Source organism: Athene noctua, chromosome 10 (assembly GCF_965140245.1).
Source record: "Athene noctua chromosome 10, bAthNoc1.hap1.1, whole genome shotgun sequence".
Taxonomy (NCBI): domain Eukaryota; kingdom Metazoa; phylum Chordata; class Aves; order Strigiformes; family Strigidae; genus Athene; species Athene noctua.
In genome coordinates, this window is record NC_134046.1 from 376,785 (window position 1) to 391,921 (window position 15,137).

General features: G+C 42.2%; 1 long non-coding RNA gene across 2 annotated transcripts in view; it reads left to right on the forward strand.

Moving 5' to 3' along the window:
• Positions 1-15,137, forward strand: part of LOC141964201 (uncharacterized) — a 56,596-nt gene that overhangs the window by 19,179 nt on the left and 22,280 nt on the right. For both annotated transcript variants that reach the window (XR_012634282.1, XR_012634283.1), the window contains exons 2-3: positions 2,640-2,799; positions 5,152-5,210. This is a non-coding gene — a long non-coding RNA (uncharacterized LOC141964201). The remainder of the gene's footprint in view (positions 1-2,639; positions 2,800-5,151; positions 5,211-15,137) is intronic.

The following is a 15,137-nucleotide window of genomic DNA, read 5'->3' on the forward strand; positions in this document are numbered from 1 at the left end:
GTTGCAGCTACATCCCCATGCAAAGCTTCTCAGGAGGTGCAAAATTATATCCACAGTGCAATGGCCAGGATTTCCAGCCAAGCATCCGGCCCTTTGCTCAGACTTATTTTGTATTATTTTGGACTAATTTAGTAGAGCTTTAATGCTTTGTTTAAAATAAGAAAGTTAAATTTAAGCACCTCAAAGGGTTTTTTGTTTAATGAACAATGTTCTTTTCCTATTTCACAGCTGGAATACTGTCCCTTTTAACATGCTATCTTTCTTTTTAGAATAATTTTTTGCTTTTTTTGGCCACATTTTTTCTGCTTCACTTTCCCTGCAGCTGATTTTTCTATTTAAAAGATTTCTGGAGGTTTATAAGTGTTATTGTCCTTTCTTCCCACTCACTGCACAATTACTCATGACACTGTGAGCTGAATTAATGTGTAGGAGGGAGAGTTTCTTTTCTCAAACTCCAGAGCCATCTTCCAAGTTCTACTTCACTGCCTGTCACAAACCCACTGACACCCCAGACTTGCCTAGAGCTTGTTGTCAGCACAGGGTTTGGCTCCCAGTGTGCATGTATGTCTGTGGTCGGTTCTAGAATTGCGGAGATGTCCAACTGTCCCATTTCACACCTAAATACTGCATTTCAGGCCCTTTCTCCAACCACTGTCTTTTATCACAGGTGCATCAAGTCCCTTGAGTCCCAGAGCAACTCTGTTCATGAAGTACCTTATTTTTCTTTTAAACATTTTCAAGGGCACACCAGCTTCTGAAAGGGCTGGGAAATGGAGAAATGGAGAGACAGGCAACTCCTTTGAATCCAGTCAGACTCTTAGGCGTGGGCTGTGAGGATTGAGGTTTGTGTTTCTCCTCCAGCCTGCCTGTTGCTTGGATTGCTGGCTCAGTTCACTGCCTGCGTGTGTCCAGGAGCCTGGGTCCTCTGCTTGTTCTGAGTACTTGCCAGCTCAGTGTCAGAGCTTGTAAATCGGGCCTTAGCATTAGGGCTGTCACTGGGCACACCACTGTTGGTCCCTAAAAAGATCTTAAAGGTAAATAATGAGAAAATCTGCTGCTAACCAAAATCTGATCTGTTTTAAACACTCATGTTTTGTGCAGTTTATCAACTATGACGGCCTGGAGTTAGGCAGAAAGTTCTCCTTGGCAGATTTTTGCGTTTTTACATCTTCCTTGGGACACCTTGCTCTGGTTGCTGGCAGAGAAGGGTAACTGAAGCACATTGGTTTTCTTTGGTATAGTCATCCCTCTAGGAATCTTGAAATATAGAAGTTGCTACAGAAACTTCTTTTCTTGAATTAGAGGATAAGAAAATATTGTTATGTGAAATTAATGTGCTGCCTGCCATTGCATTTGTTACCAGATTCTCTGAGAGATGTTGAATGTTTAAGTGGTTTGCCCTTGGTCACAGAGCTGTACTGCCAAAGTCAAGAAGTCAGACCAGAATCCATTCACTTCTTCCATTCACTTAGCATTCCCTTAGCAAAACAGTTGGGGTTTTTTTTTGTGGTGCATCACAAGACACACATCTTCATTGAAATGTTTGCCTACATGACATTACTTATGTGTGCAAAGCTGAGAGAAATATCTCCACTGTCTACTTAAAGCATCCTGTTAATTTTTGTTAAATGTACACACTGCCACTGGGACTGTAGTTTCTAGCTTCTCATCTCTAAACAATTTTATCCTCTTGGTTATTTACTGAATTGTGTTTCTTGCAGTGACTACAAATCTAACCTGTTTTGTGTGAACCTCCTCTTGTTAATGTTGTAAATTAGGAGTGACTTGTTTGCTGACAGAAATGGGAGGCAAATCAGCTCTTTTGTTTTCTCTGGAAAATCTAAAAGCATAGCTTGTTTATGTCACTCCTACTTGTTTGTCTCTTGACTTGAGCTAATCGGGGAGAAGATGCTGGAGATAGGTATCAGTAATAGATGGACAACTCTCTTCCTGTGTGATCCTTTCTAAAATGCAGTTTCTCATGCATCAGAACATGTGAATAGTTTGCCCTGCAGGAGGATGTACTGTATTTTTGTGAAAGGTACAATTCCTGCTTCTCTTCATCTTGATTTTAATGATGTTAGAATGCTGGAGTGGGTACAGCCACAATGATGTTCATATGATCCTTATTAGACTAATAGTATAGCTTTATAAGGCAGGCAAGCTTTCAGGAATACAGACCTTTCTCAGAGCTGAGGAAAGGCACTTGTGTCTGAAAGTTGTCTCTCAGGGCTAAGAAAGGACTTATGATCCCCTGAAATTGTCAGCTTTTCCCAGTGACGGAAGTCACGATAATAAAAGGTATTATACATAACCTACAGATCCTTTGCTAAATATTAATCATTGCTGGAGACAGGGTTCCAGGCAAGTTGTGTCTATCCAGTCCTCAAAATTAGTTTGCTAAGTAAATGGGCCTGGATAGCATTCAGTGGATTTAATGAGAGGTGAGCTGCCTTAGAGGCGCAGCCCGCTGCAGGCACAGCCGGCGCCCAGGAGGGAGCCCTTTGGGGCAGAGGGACCCACCCCGGAGCTTGGCGGCAGTGGCAGCGCAGCCTGTCACAGCACAGGTGGCTTTGGTGGGATTCATCAAAAAACAAACCCACTGAGGAATAGTAACAGTTTTTCCATTCGCTATCTAGGAGGAAGATGAAGGCAGCTCCTCTCCCGCGTTCTCTGTCCCAGCACTGAGCCCCAGCCGTGACGGTTCTGCTCTCGCTCGGTGCAGGCCCCAGGGGTGGGGCGTGCTCGTTTCTACAGGAGCTCTGAGGCCTTGTGGGAGTCACTGCTAGTTAAACCCGGGTGAGTGAATTGGCCAAGAGAATCTGGTGAAGTCATTAGAAGCTCCGCTAGTTAATGCTGAATGTCACTTGAAGTGTGGCCGGGAAACAGTGAGGAACAATAGTAAAGGGCCTCTTCTGGAGGCTCTGTAACTTCCAGTTGACACTCTCCTTCTCAGAAATTCCAGAAATTGCAAAGCCTTCTGCTCTAACTGTAAGCCCCAGAGTCTTATAGTTTTGCAAACACAGAATTGTTGAAGCTTGATCTTTTGAATTCCTTGAAACTAATACAAAATCCTTTGAGGAAACTTAGTATAAGGAGAGATTAGATCTTCTGTTTTGAATAATGAATAGGACGAGTATTGAATGAGATAGGAACATTAATTTCTGTGTATGGAAGCTCTTAATAGAATTACTGAGTAAATTCCCCATGGAATGCGCAGAACTCCCCTCACCAGTTTAAATCCACAAAGGCCAGGGAAGGCTGTTATGTTAGAGGGAAGGGGGAGTATCCCACATAGCATTAGAAGTGTTGCCAGAAGGGGTATAAATAACATGTTGCTTGTATCAGATAAATTGTTTTATAGTTTCATGAGGAAGAAAACCCAAAGTCTTATGATATTAATCCCACATATTTGTTTACTGACAGACTTTTCAATATTAAACAGCATATTATGGAGTCATAACTTGACAGGTTTAATTGTATACTTAAGAGTCAGTCTAACTCACAGTTTGTTCCTTCTGGGATAGTGGCAGTTTGGAATTAAAGATCTCAATGGATTCACTGTAATGTTTCTTTATTTTGTAATTATCTCTGCGATGTTTATGCAGGATCATTTCTATAGTTCTCTAATCAAGAGAATCCTGTGATTTGGGAAGAAAATGGCCATCTTCAGAAAAAGTGTCACTGTGCCCTGTCTCTTGTTTCAGGCATAGTTCAGGATCTTTCAAACCAAATAATGTCACTAAATGAAACAGCCAAGACCCTATGCCTCTAAGCACCAAAAAACCCAGCTGTCCAGCCTGTTCTTTTCTCACAGCTGCTAATGACAGCACTCAAGAGATTCTTGTTTGCTTCTGACAGGGAATTAGTCATTGGACAAAGCAAATTCACAGCTCAGTATACCTTGCCAAAATACTGTTTTTTAAGCTGAAGCAAGTTTCATGATGTAGCAAGAAGCGATTCTGGGAAACTTGATTTGTTATGATAGAAATGGTGGACATCCAGCTTCCCTTTAAGAAGTGATTCACACTGTCAAGTAAGTTGCAAAGTCAGTTAGAAGTTTGTAAATAGGAGGTCACTACTTCCCATAGCAATTAGAGTAACATGCTAATTTGTTTCCTTTATGCTGTTCCTTTACACTTGCTACTAACACAGTAGGTTACTACACTGTGGTTACTATAGAGGAGCCCTAACTGGGTGTGAAAGGGAGCAAATTTGTGAGTAAGAGTTGATAAGAGATTTAGTGTTTGGCTCAAAGTGTTTGAAAATGCTGGTTTGGATTTTAAATTGTCAGCTTGCAGCTAGTTCTCCTGTCGAGTTCACTGGGAGCAATCAGCACAGAGCATATTTGAAAGTCCCACCTGCCAGTCCCTGCTTGTTCGGATCTCAAAGGCAGAAGGCTCAGGTGCTCCTGAAGGCTTGCCCTGCATGCCAGGGGTCAGAGCAGAGACCGCAGTGGGAGCACAACTCAGATGGAGTAAAAGCAGAATGTAGAGTTCCGAAACTGGCCCTTGTGGCTGTAGAACACTTTCCTCTTGAAATTCAGACATTTCTATAGCAGTTTTTAAAATGAAAGAATTTTATTCCCTATTGTTGCTTTCAGTTGCTGTAAAAGACAGCTGTTCATTTGTATAAATTATTCAGTAAAGTGACCTCAAGCCTTGCTTTAAGGATGCAGTGCAATTGTGATTTGCCTTCAGGTTGTCTTTGGTCTGATAATAAAGGGCGGTGAGGCCAGTGCAGGACCTCATCAGCAAGGCAGCTGCATTTGTGCCTACCTGTATACAACACCTGGGAGCAGCTGTTCTTAGTGGAGGTGCAACCTGGAATCAGATGTAGAGAGGAATTTTGAACAGGGATCTGGTGTTAACAAAGTTAACTTCAGGTACTGGTCATATGGACTGATCTGGTTGGAATAGATAATGGTTAGTTCAAGTACTGCTCCGTTCTCCTCTGTTGTTCCTGTGTGCCTGTGAGTATGCATATGCAATATGTCTGTGTTTTTACTAACTAACTGTTTCTGACTTTTTTCTAGTGGCTTTATTGTTCTTAGTAGTTACTAAGTTATTAGGTCTGCTCATTTTGCGAGGGCTTAATTTGCTCGCAATGTGTTAATCTTCCTGCAGTAAGATTACTAATTTTATCTTTTAGGGTACCGGTTTTTAAGAGTCCCGTAGCACAGCAACAGCGAAGAACAGAATCCCATTATGGTAAGTACTATACAGAGTAAAACTGAAACCATCTACCCGAAGGGAGTTAGAATGAAATGTAGGTGTATATACATACGCTACATATACCTACACCTACCACGCATACGTACATACACCTGTGGGTGTATGGAATGGTTGAGCAAGTGAGAGGATGGAGTAATCATGTCAGTTGTGTTGGGCATAAATAGGATATTTCAGGAGCTTTGGTAGCTGTAGATCATCATCAAGCTGATCAGGGCTAAGTTACAGTTGATTTGTAAGCTTTGCTGCAGTGTTTCAAAAAGACTTGGAAGAAGGAAGACAGTCATTTTACCCTGGCCAGGATTTCTTCCCCCTTCTCAGGACAGGCTTATAAGAAAGCTGATCACCTGGCATTACCAGCAGGTTGAAGACAACTGGGGTTTTTGCTCTTCTATTCCAGCATGGACTGTTTATGGGAAGGTTTTAGCAAATAGTAGTGATACAGTTCACACTTTCTGGTACTGACCATTAGTCCCACTGTGTCTGCAAAGCATGTGTCAAAGAGACTAGTTAGGGGCTTTTGATTTCTATCACTTGCACCCATCACTAATGGCACCAGTGAAACTGGAAGCTGCTACTTAAAATCCCAAGCCTTCACTATATCAGGGGTGTGGATTGGTGGCTAGAAATCAGCTGGGAAACGCTACAGCTTGTACTTGGCTAACTGCAGAAACGGTCAGAGCTCTAATAGAGTGCTGAGGCGTGCACACTGCGTAGAGCACAGTAGGTCAGCAAGTCCCTTCTTCAGAGGGTTGAGTGAATTACCTGGTTAATAAAAGGGAAGTTCATAGAGTGCTCAGTTTAGAACTGTTCCCCTGCCCATCATTCACAGTCATTCAGGTGAAGCTGGATGCACAACAGGGCATGGAGGATGTACAAATGGCAGGGAAGAAGATCCCCATGACCAGTTGTTCAAGTAAGATTTTCATATTGTACAACTGGCTACACAGTGACAAAGACCTTTATGTAATTTTCATCTTTAACTTTCATAGTCATTGTAATAACAATAGACTTCTCACTGGTGCTTAATGGGTTTGTTTACACGCAAGCAGCATGAAGTGAGAATCGGTGGGTGTTCAGCTGCCATTTGGAGGCAGGGATTGTAATTAAGCTGTTCTATAGGCCAAATATTGAACGTCTTGCTTTATGGGACAACAAAGGCACGTACGTGACCGGTGAGGTACATGCTGAGATCACGAGTAGTATTGGCTTTTAGAAATGGCTTCTGTGGTCCTCTTGTGGCATCCTCTTCACACCTGCCCAGCTGGCACACTCTGTGCACCCCAGGGGAACCCGGGTGAATGAACATGCAGCACTGGAGTAAAAGTTCCCTGAGTCATTTGACACCTGGTTCTGCTGAGAGGACTGTGAGGCACAAAATCTATACACTTCTCAACTCTTCTGTCACTCCCTCCCACCTGGGCCTGTTCAGCTGAGCCTGGCTATGAACGAAGATATGTTTAAAAGCAGTTAGAGAATGGTTTGCAGATGCAAACTACAGCAGCTGGTGTATTCTTATAAGCACCAAGCTGGGAAGCCACATGGTCATTTGGTTAGAATGGAGTCTGAGAATTGGGACAGCTGTATTCTATTTCTGTCTCTCCCATTGAATTGCTCTGTGACTCTTAGTGGGGCATTAAGGCAGAAATCCAACTGTAGTTAAAATCAGTCAGACTTTTCATAGATGGTAATTGAAATTAGGTAGACCCTTAAATGCCTGACTTCTGTGTTCCCTGTCCACAAATAAGTGATAAGGGATACAATACGGTGAGCTCTGGTGCTTGTGACATGCTTTGAAATTCTCAGAGAAGTCAAAAGTGTTGTTAACAGGTGGGGTTTTCTGGGGGGGAAGCAAGCAGAATTCACCAAGCCCAGTGGGCCTGGCATGCAAATTTAAGTCAAGAAAATGGTAAACAGAAAAGCTGTGCTTGATTGGACTCCAGTGAAGCTTTGGTGTGACTGTGTGTGATACAAACCCTTCTTGGTCCATAAACAATGACGTAACATCCTGTTAAATGAGCAATTTCACAGGATTCTTTCTACACACCACTGATGGCTTTATTGAACAATTTTCTCCCCCAAATTTCTTTCTTTCCTTGTCTATAGCTGCCACCAGATTGGAAATGCTCTGTTGGCATCTAAATGGTATGATGGAATTCTAGAATGCGCTCCTGGAATAGCTGGTGATGGTTTCATATCCTTGATGTAGAGAGGGCTGTAATACAGGAGCAATTTTCACCTTGTGGTATGAGACAGTGCAGGGTTTAGAATGCCTTCAAAGGGAGGAGTAAAAGATCATTAATAAAAGTAGTACTTTTGTTAAATTTGCTCAGTGGTGATCCACAGGTTACCTTGAAAATGCTTATAGATCTAGAAACCATTAAAAAAGTAAAGTAACGAGAAAAAGTAAAAAAAAATTCTTAGCAGTCCTTTTCAGACCTGCATTTCCATGGCTCTGATTCAGAGACTATCATGGAAGATGTGGAGTTAAAACTTTCATAACATGACATTTTTGTAGCTATTATTAAAAAATGTGACCCAACATTTTGACATTTGAAATGGCTCATCAAGAACAAGAAGCTGATTGATAGACTGTTTTTAAAATAGTTTCTGGAAGATCTCAGCAATAATCTATGATTATTTCTGAGCCTTTACTGCTCATGTTGAGTGAGAGAAGCTCAAGTCTTATTGCCTGAGAAATTACAGAAATGCCAAGGATTGTGTGATGAACAGGTAGTGCTGTTGATCACTAGCTGTACTCTGTAAACAATAGTACCTTTGTCATCTGAGTAACAAATGATCTCTAAGCCAACACCAAAGTAAATCTTACTGACCTTTTACAATTACTTGTGCTTTAACTGAAAAACAGTAACTCATTCTTCACTTTGGGTTCTGCATGGGGCCAGGTACTGAGAAAAGGAGCTGTGTAAATACATAACTGCCCAGGAAAAAAAGGAATGTGGCAGTTTTCTTTACTTGAAGGTACATAGCATTGGTCAATACAGCCCGTAATGGGGAACTGAAAAACAGTTATGTGATGAAATTTTCAAAGGTTTATTTTTACCATTTAGACACAAATGGAGTAGCCAGGTTTGCTGCAGTGGTCATTGCCTTGGGCACTTTTGTCTTTGGAGGATCTGACAATACATGAAGGGTGGCAGCCTCTAGGTGCCAGGTGTGTCTGACAACTGTCCCCTCCTCTTGGGGGTGCCAGTGGCAGCAGAGCTCTACTGCAGCCTCTGAATCAACTCCAGCCCTTGAAGTAGTACAGATCTGTAGCAGTCTGATTTTAGCAGAATTTAGATGGTATGTCCTGGAGACCCAAGTGAAAAGATCAAGTTAAATGAGTGATATTGTATAATCTTATTTGATATCCCTGGCGGTTGCTAAAGGTCTTTGGTTCTTTAATGTTTTTTCTGCTTCAGAAAACGTGTTAATGTCCTTGATCACATCCATGCTTCAAAGGCGCTGAGATAAACAAATGACTCACTCATGAAGTGACTGCCTATTATTTTTGCTGTGATATGGGGGGGGGATCAAATGAAGTTGATGTCTAGTCTCAGAAGAAAGTTTCCATATAACGATGCTAAAAAATAAGTTTTGTGAAGCTTAGACTCTGGAATAAGTTTCCTCCCAAAGAGAAATGATGTAATCTCAGTTCAGTGGATGCTACAGCAGTTGGTAAACCCTCTATTTTAATTTGGTATCAGCAATGTTTGATAGCCCAGCAGAATCAAATTTCTCCCTGTCAAAACTCCCTTGATTTCAAGTTCAAGACTGCAGTCAAGAAACTTCAGGGTTGAGTTGAGGCAATAATTTCAATGGAGTTATACTGTGGATGAATTTACTAATTTTTTTAACAATTAAGATTAAATAGCATGAGGATAGAGGTATAGTTTTTGATGTGTTTTTTTTTTTGCTTATGAATAGGAAATAGTCTGTTGTTTCTGGTTCAGTCTGGAGTAAATTTTCTACCTGGTAGACCACAGCAACTCCTCTGTTCAGTGGCATTTCTTTCCAGGGTTTGGTCTGTCGCAGCTGTGGCACTGACAGAGCTGAAGAGGCACTTTTCAGAGGATTGCACTTGCTGGTGCTGCTGTGCTGTTCAGAGCCCAGTGAAGCAAATGGGAACTGTATCAATCCATCATCTTTAGCTGGGATAATTCATATTGTCCTTGTAGTATTAAATTTTCCAGATGATGCTGAAAATTTTCAATTCAGATGTGCTTTTCATTCTTGGGCAGCTGTTCTATTTTATTTTTTTAAAATCTCCTCCAAGCAAGACAAGACATAGGTTGTAACAATGCTGAGTTGGCACTTACCTGCATGTTTCAGCTGCTCCTGTGGTCTGGTGTCAGTTAATATCAGAAGGAGCACTAAAATAATGTGAAATGGTGAGAACTGCAATAAAAGAAGTTGAGTAATTACCTTTGGGGCTGTACTAGAAATGAAATGCGTGACCCCAGATCGAACATTGCAAGATGCAGCTGTGCTCTTCTGAGTGCCATCAGAGCTCCTCCCAAGCACGACTCGCCCCTTTCTCTGCGTGCCTCCTGTCTCCTTGCATTCCGGCTCTGGCCGCAGAAGACACTGCTCAGCCATCTGACAATAGGCTACCTAAAAATGATCACAGTACTCAGATTCCAATTTCAATTTTCTGTTAGAGCTCTAGAGCATTTCTTTGTTCAGGGAAAGATGAACACAGTAAGAAATGTTTAAATCGTTGAAGGAATCAGATTAAATAAAACTAAAGTTTTTATTGAAGTTTCAGGAAAACTGAACTCTAGAGTGAGAAAACTTAGCAGTGATGAAAAGAACAGCTCAGAAAACCCCTCAAAATCTCTTTAGTGTCAGCTCCAAGACCTGACTGTACTGACATTGCAGGGAAGTGATCAGCTTCTGGTTTGTGTCAGTGCTTCTTAGACGTCAGTCACTCAAGACACTCCTTTGGGTGTCTTGTTCCAATGGAGACAAAGTGCAAGAAAAACTTGAAAGTGCAGAAACATGAAGGATCTTTCTTTGAGACAGAGTTGCTGGCAGGGGCTGCACAGCTTGTATACCAAGTTAGCTGCATTTTTCTCATTTAGAAGTAAATACTGGGAGTAACTGGTGTTTAGAAGCTACGTTGCATATCTTTTAGTGGTGTTTCTTGGGCTGATTCCTCTCATTGTCATGCTCACCCTAGAGAATCAGGAGAGACACTGGTGCCACACTGATGTAAAATGTTCAGTAAACAAATCTGACCTGCTTTGGAGGCACATAGAGCTTCATTTAGCAGTCCTTCATCAGGACTTACACAGAAAGTGATGGTTCTGCCCAGTCTAAAGTCAGGATCAGACCCGTAAGTTAGTTGAAACAATTATACCTATTAATGATGTTGCTAGTTGTCCAGCATCATCCAACAAAGTCCCTCGGCCTGTACTGCTGTATTGCAGCAAAGTAGGAGTAACATCTTTTATTCAAATAGTTTACTTGCAGCTCAGGCTTGAGGGTTTATTTCCTGCATGTAGGATATAGCTGTTGCTTATCTGAAATCTGGTAGAACTACAGAATATTCACTTCTAATATCCTGTGAGTAATTGCTGCAAGTCATTAATCAGCCTGGAAAGGATCCTTGTGCTAGTTGTTTTTGCTTTCCCCACTGCCATAATCAGTTTCCTCCTGATTGCCTGGTAATTTGGGTTCTCTGAAGTTTCGGCAGCAATAATCTCAGACTTACATGGAAAATGTAGCTGTTGCGAAGCAAAGCAGTACCTATCAGGATTTACTGCTTTTACAAACAGTGACTCAGCAGCCTAGCTTCCAGTCTCTCATCTCGGCTTTAGGAGAAACATGTGAACAGTTGCCTGACATTTCCCTGTTTGTGCTTCCACCAAATGAGAGTAATTCTCTGCCTTTCCGGCTGCTCTGATCATTGCAGGCCCAGGGATGGGCCTGCCTGTACTCCCACAAGCTGAAAAGGACCATATGGAGTCTGGTTTTACTCCTTGAGGACTTGCTTTTATGAATCACCTCTTGAACTGTGAAGGAGAGAGAATCACCAGACAGGTCAGCCTTGATCTTGGTTTTGGTGAGCATCACAGTAATTCCTCAGCGAAGGAGTAAACTAAGGCAAACAGGCAGTGCAAGTATCAAAGGATGACCATGGCTTCAGCTTGAATAGCTTCCTGGTTGTAAAGACATAATAACTGAGCAGGCTGATGGGAGAATGCACAGATCTACAACGTGAAAACAAAACTGTGCAAAGGTTATTCTCACAAATTATTCACTTTATAAGAAAGGCCTGGTTCTAATTCACTCAAAACAGGAGCGTGCAGAATGGCCAGCAGGTCACAATCACCAGGCAAGACCATTAAGCAGGCATTAAAAACTAATTATTAGGTACATCCAAATAGTAGTAATTACATTTGAATCAAATGTAAGCAATTAATAAAATGCAAAATAACCACACCTTACCATTTAAAATATTTCTCAGACTACTGTTAATGAGTCTGTGCAATGTCAGTTCTTGTTACCAAGTAAAGGATTTAGCAATCCTGAATGTTAAACCGCAATGCCCGTCCTGTGTGGCAGAACAGAGTCCAACTGCACCTCCATTCCCATGGGCTCAGCCTGACACTTGTGGATGTGTATTTAATGTTTCCTCACTGAGCACTTAGCACAACGTGCCACTTAAAAACTACTACCCAAATAAATGTTTAGCATAGTTTTGGGAACACTGGGACACTGCAGTATCTCCTGAATAAGGAGATGGGACAAGAGCAGGGTTGCTGGATCAGTGGGATGTGGGAGCTGGGACCAGCTGCCTCTCACAGCAGTGAAATCTTGCTTCAGGCTTCTGAGTTCTTGCTTTGGGGCTTGGGTTTGTATCTTTAGGATTATGTGGCTGAAGTGACAAGTCATAAGAAACATCTGGGCGTGCTAGGGAGCATAGAGATGGTAAAGAGGTTGGTTGGGTTGTGGAGAGCTGTGAGTTACAGCTGGCAGTGCTGTGTTTCGATAGGGACCTCTTGAGATGTACTCACAAAAGCTTTAGCATGGGGAAAAAAACCAAAGGAATTGTGGACTTAAGAAATGCATCACTTTGGGACAGAGAGCCTTGAAGTACTGCAGGTGTGGGTAGCTGATGCTGGAGTTATCTGCTTTGTAAGAGGTGTTGAAGGCACAGGGCCCTGGTGCCACATGCCCGATGATGTGTGTGACTCAAGGGTCAATGTCCCTTTTACCTCTGTTACTGTAGTTTCTGATCTGCAGTGTGTGTAGAAACGTGAGCAGGAGTCTGTGTGGGCACCTTGTCTCTCCTGTCAGGGGAGATGGGCAGAGCTGTGTGAAAGCATTAACCTCACTCCTGTGCTTACTGTCTCAAGGAACAGGGAACAGGAGCAGCATAGGGAGTGTTTATACAAATGCTTCATATGAATGGGAAACAACTCTTAACACTTCTGTCCTGTTCTAACGGATAGCACACTACAACTACCTTAATGTTCTCTTCTTTGAGGACATAATTACTTGTGCATAACATTCATTTGAGGACTTAATTTGCTTTTAGATTCCAGTGATAGGAGCACATTTCTGAAGCCACCTTCCAGAAGGACTTAGGTTTCAACCTTCCCAAGGTGTTGGCATAACTATGTTTTTCTGCCCATAAAACGGAAGGGGTTTTTACAGGTCTCTGCACCTAATCTATGCAGCCCTTGTGAAATGTCCATACATGAGGATATTTTCTGGGGTGATTCTTCTCCAGGGTCCTTGCAGATGCTTCTAACTAAGCCAAGTCACTGGGCCTGAACTTCTTCATCTCAATTCAGTGGCAATCCTTCTGGTTCTCAGGAGTGTGAGAGTTTAGGCTCGACTTGTTCAAACTCTGACTTTTTATTCCAGTAATGTTGACACAAGCCCTGTAGCCTGTCTAGCAACAGGGAACAGAGCAGAAATAACAAACAATTTCTGCTTTTAAAGAGATTCACACATCCAACTAAGGAAAAACAATCAATGACAATTTAGATGTTTCTGACTGAACAAGATGTCTTTAAATTAAGTCTCACTACTTTTCATGTGAGTCTTGAAAATAAGAACACTCTGACTTCCTAATTTAGCCACTAAACAGCAGAGAAAGAAGTTTTATTAGGTTGTTTGGCCAGGTGACAGGCCTTGCACCTCCACCAGGGTTCTTCGTCAGGGAAGGATTTTTCCTTAGGGTACCTGTCACACTGAACAAACTACCTGTAGGGGAGCATAAGGACGGAGGAGAAAGCAAGAATACTCAACTGGTGACCTTGTAATTAAGCAGCAGTTGATGATAATTCTCAGATTATTATATTGGTTCAAGGAACTAATTAGTTTTATAACTAATTGTTGGTGCAAGGGATTGAGCACAGTCACACTGCTGGAGGCGTAGAGAGGGTAGAATTGGGACAGCCTGGTTTTAGACCAGCATCAACCGGGTCACTGTTAAACACAATCAGATCTAATTGCAAGTAATTGCTGAAAAAAGACAATCTCACTCCTCTTTCTTCCCATCCATACCATATTCTTGTTTGCATAGATTGTAGGGAATGCTCAGTCCCAGTGGATTTAATTCTGTGTACAGGTCAGATGGATCAAGAAGGGTCAGGATGTCTGGGCACAGGGCTAGACATTGCCAGGACAAAGACTGAGGTACTTATTCTGCCTTTATCCTGATGTAGTAAGACCTGCTTCTCAGTGCAGGTAATTCCAGGATTGCAACAAACTCTGCTGTTGATCTTTGCTTATTGTATCAAGGTCAGGGGCTATTGTTATCTGCTTACTTAGAAAAGATCCCAAACATTTATTTAATTACCACTTGCCAGAGAGAATTCCAGGGCTTCTGGGGCCGCATTGTGACGTTGTTCTTCATAGGGTGCTTCCAGGTAGAATTGGAACACAACTTAATTATGCTTAACTCTGACAAGGTAGTGAAGTGAGTAGTAAATCTTATTGTTTCATTAGTAGCTCTGCATTTAATTTAGATACATTTTTCTGCACAAATGAGAAAATGTTGCACTCATTAATGATAGCACTACCCCAGGTAATAATTATGGTTTGTAGCCCAGCGCAGGGCCCCCTGCCAAGCACTCAACCCCTGAGCTAGGGAAGGGAAGACAGAATGAAAGGGATGTGTTGGGAGCACATCTCAGACAGCCTTTAGGTGTCCGTTGGCTGAAGGGATGACCTTTTCTGTTTCTCTCTTTGTCATGGGTCACAGCACCTGCAGGCAGGCTGTAGGCAGAGCTGTGCCTGCTCTCTCTTCCTCCCCATCCCCAGGTGTGTGATGACAAAGCAGGGCCAGTGACTGCTGAGCCAGAACTCCGTACTGGAAGGAGACAGTTACTTTTCAAACTGCAGTGCCTTTGCTTTTTCTTCCCTTGGATTGGTCTGGGAGCTGCTTCTTCAGAATTAAAATCCCTCTTGGAGCTGTTGTACCAGGCATCTGAAAACATCACACCAATTACCTGAGCGCTGGTTTTTCAGTAATGGTTGTTTTATCAGAAGAAAATCTAAATTCTCTTCATGCACTGTTCTTTCTGCTTTGATAACAGCACTCAGTTTGCAATTGTAGGGAGGTTTAAACAAAGAATTTTTGAGAGCAGAAAGGTTTTTGCATAGTTTGTATCTTACAGAAGCTAGACAAAAGAAGCAGCCTAAATCCCTAAACAGGGTAGATCACAATACCGAGAAATTGTGATAAAATACTGCTGCATCCCAACTACTTCTACACTGACAGTTCCGAAGAATTATTCACACTCTTTTGGGGACTTTCCTGGGATCTTAGAGCCTGGCACAACACGAGGAGGGATCTTCATGGTGGTTTATGAGCGAACTGGTTGACTTTTAGCCTTTCCTAATGTTGGCATAGCTCCCTGGAAGTCACCAGCCAGCCACAGG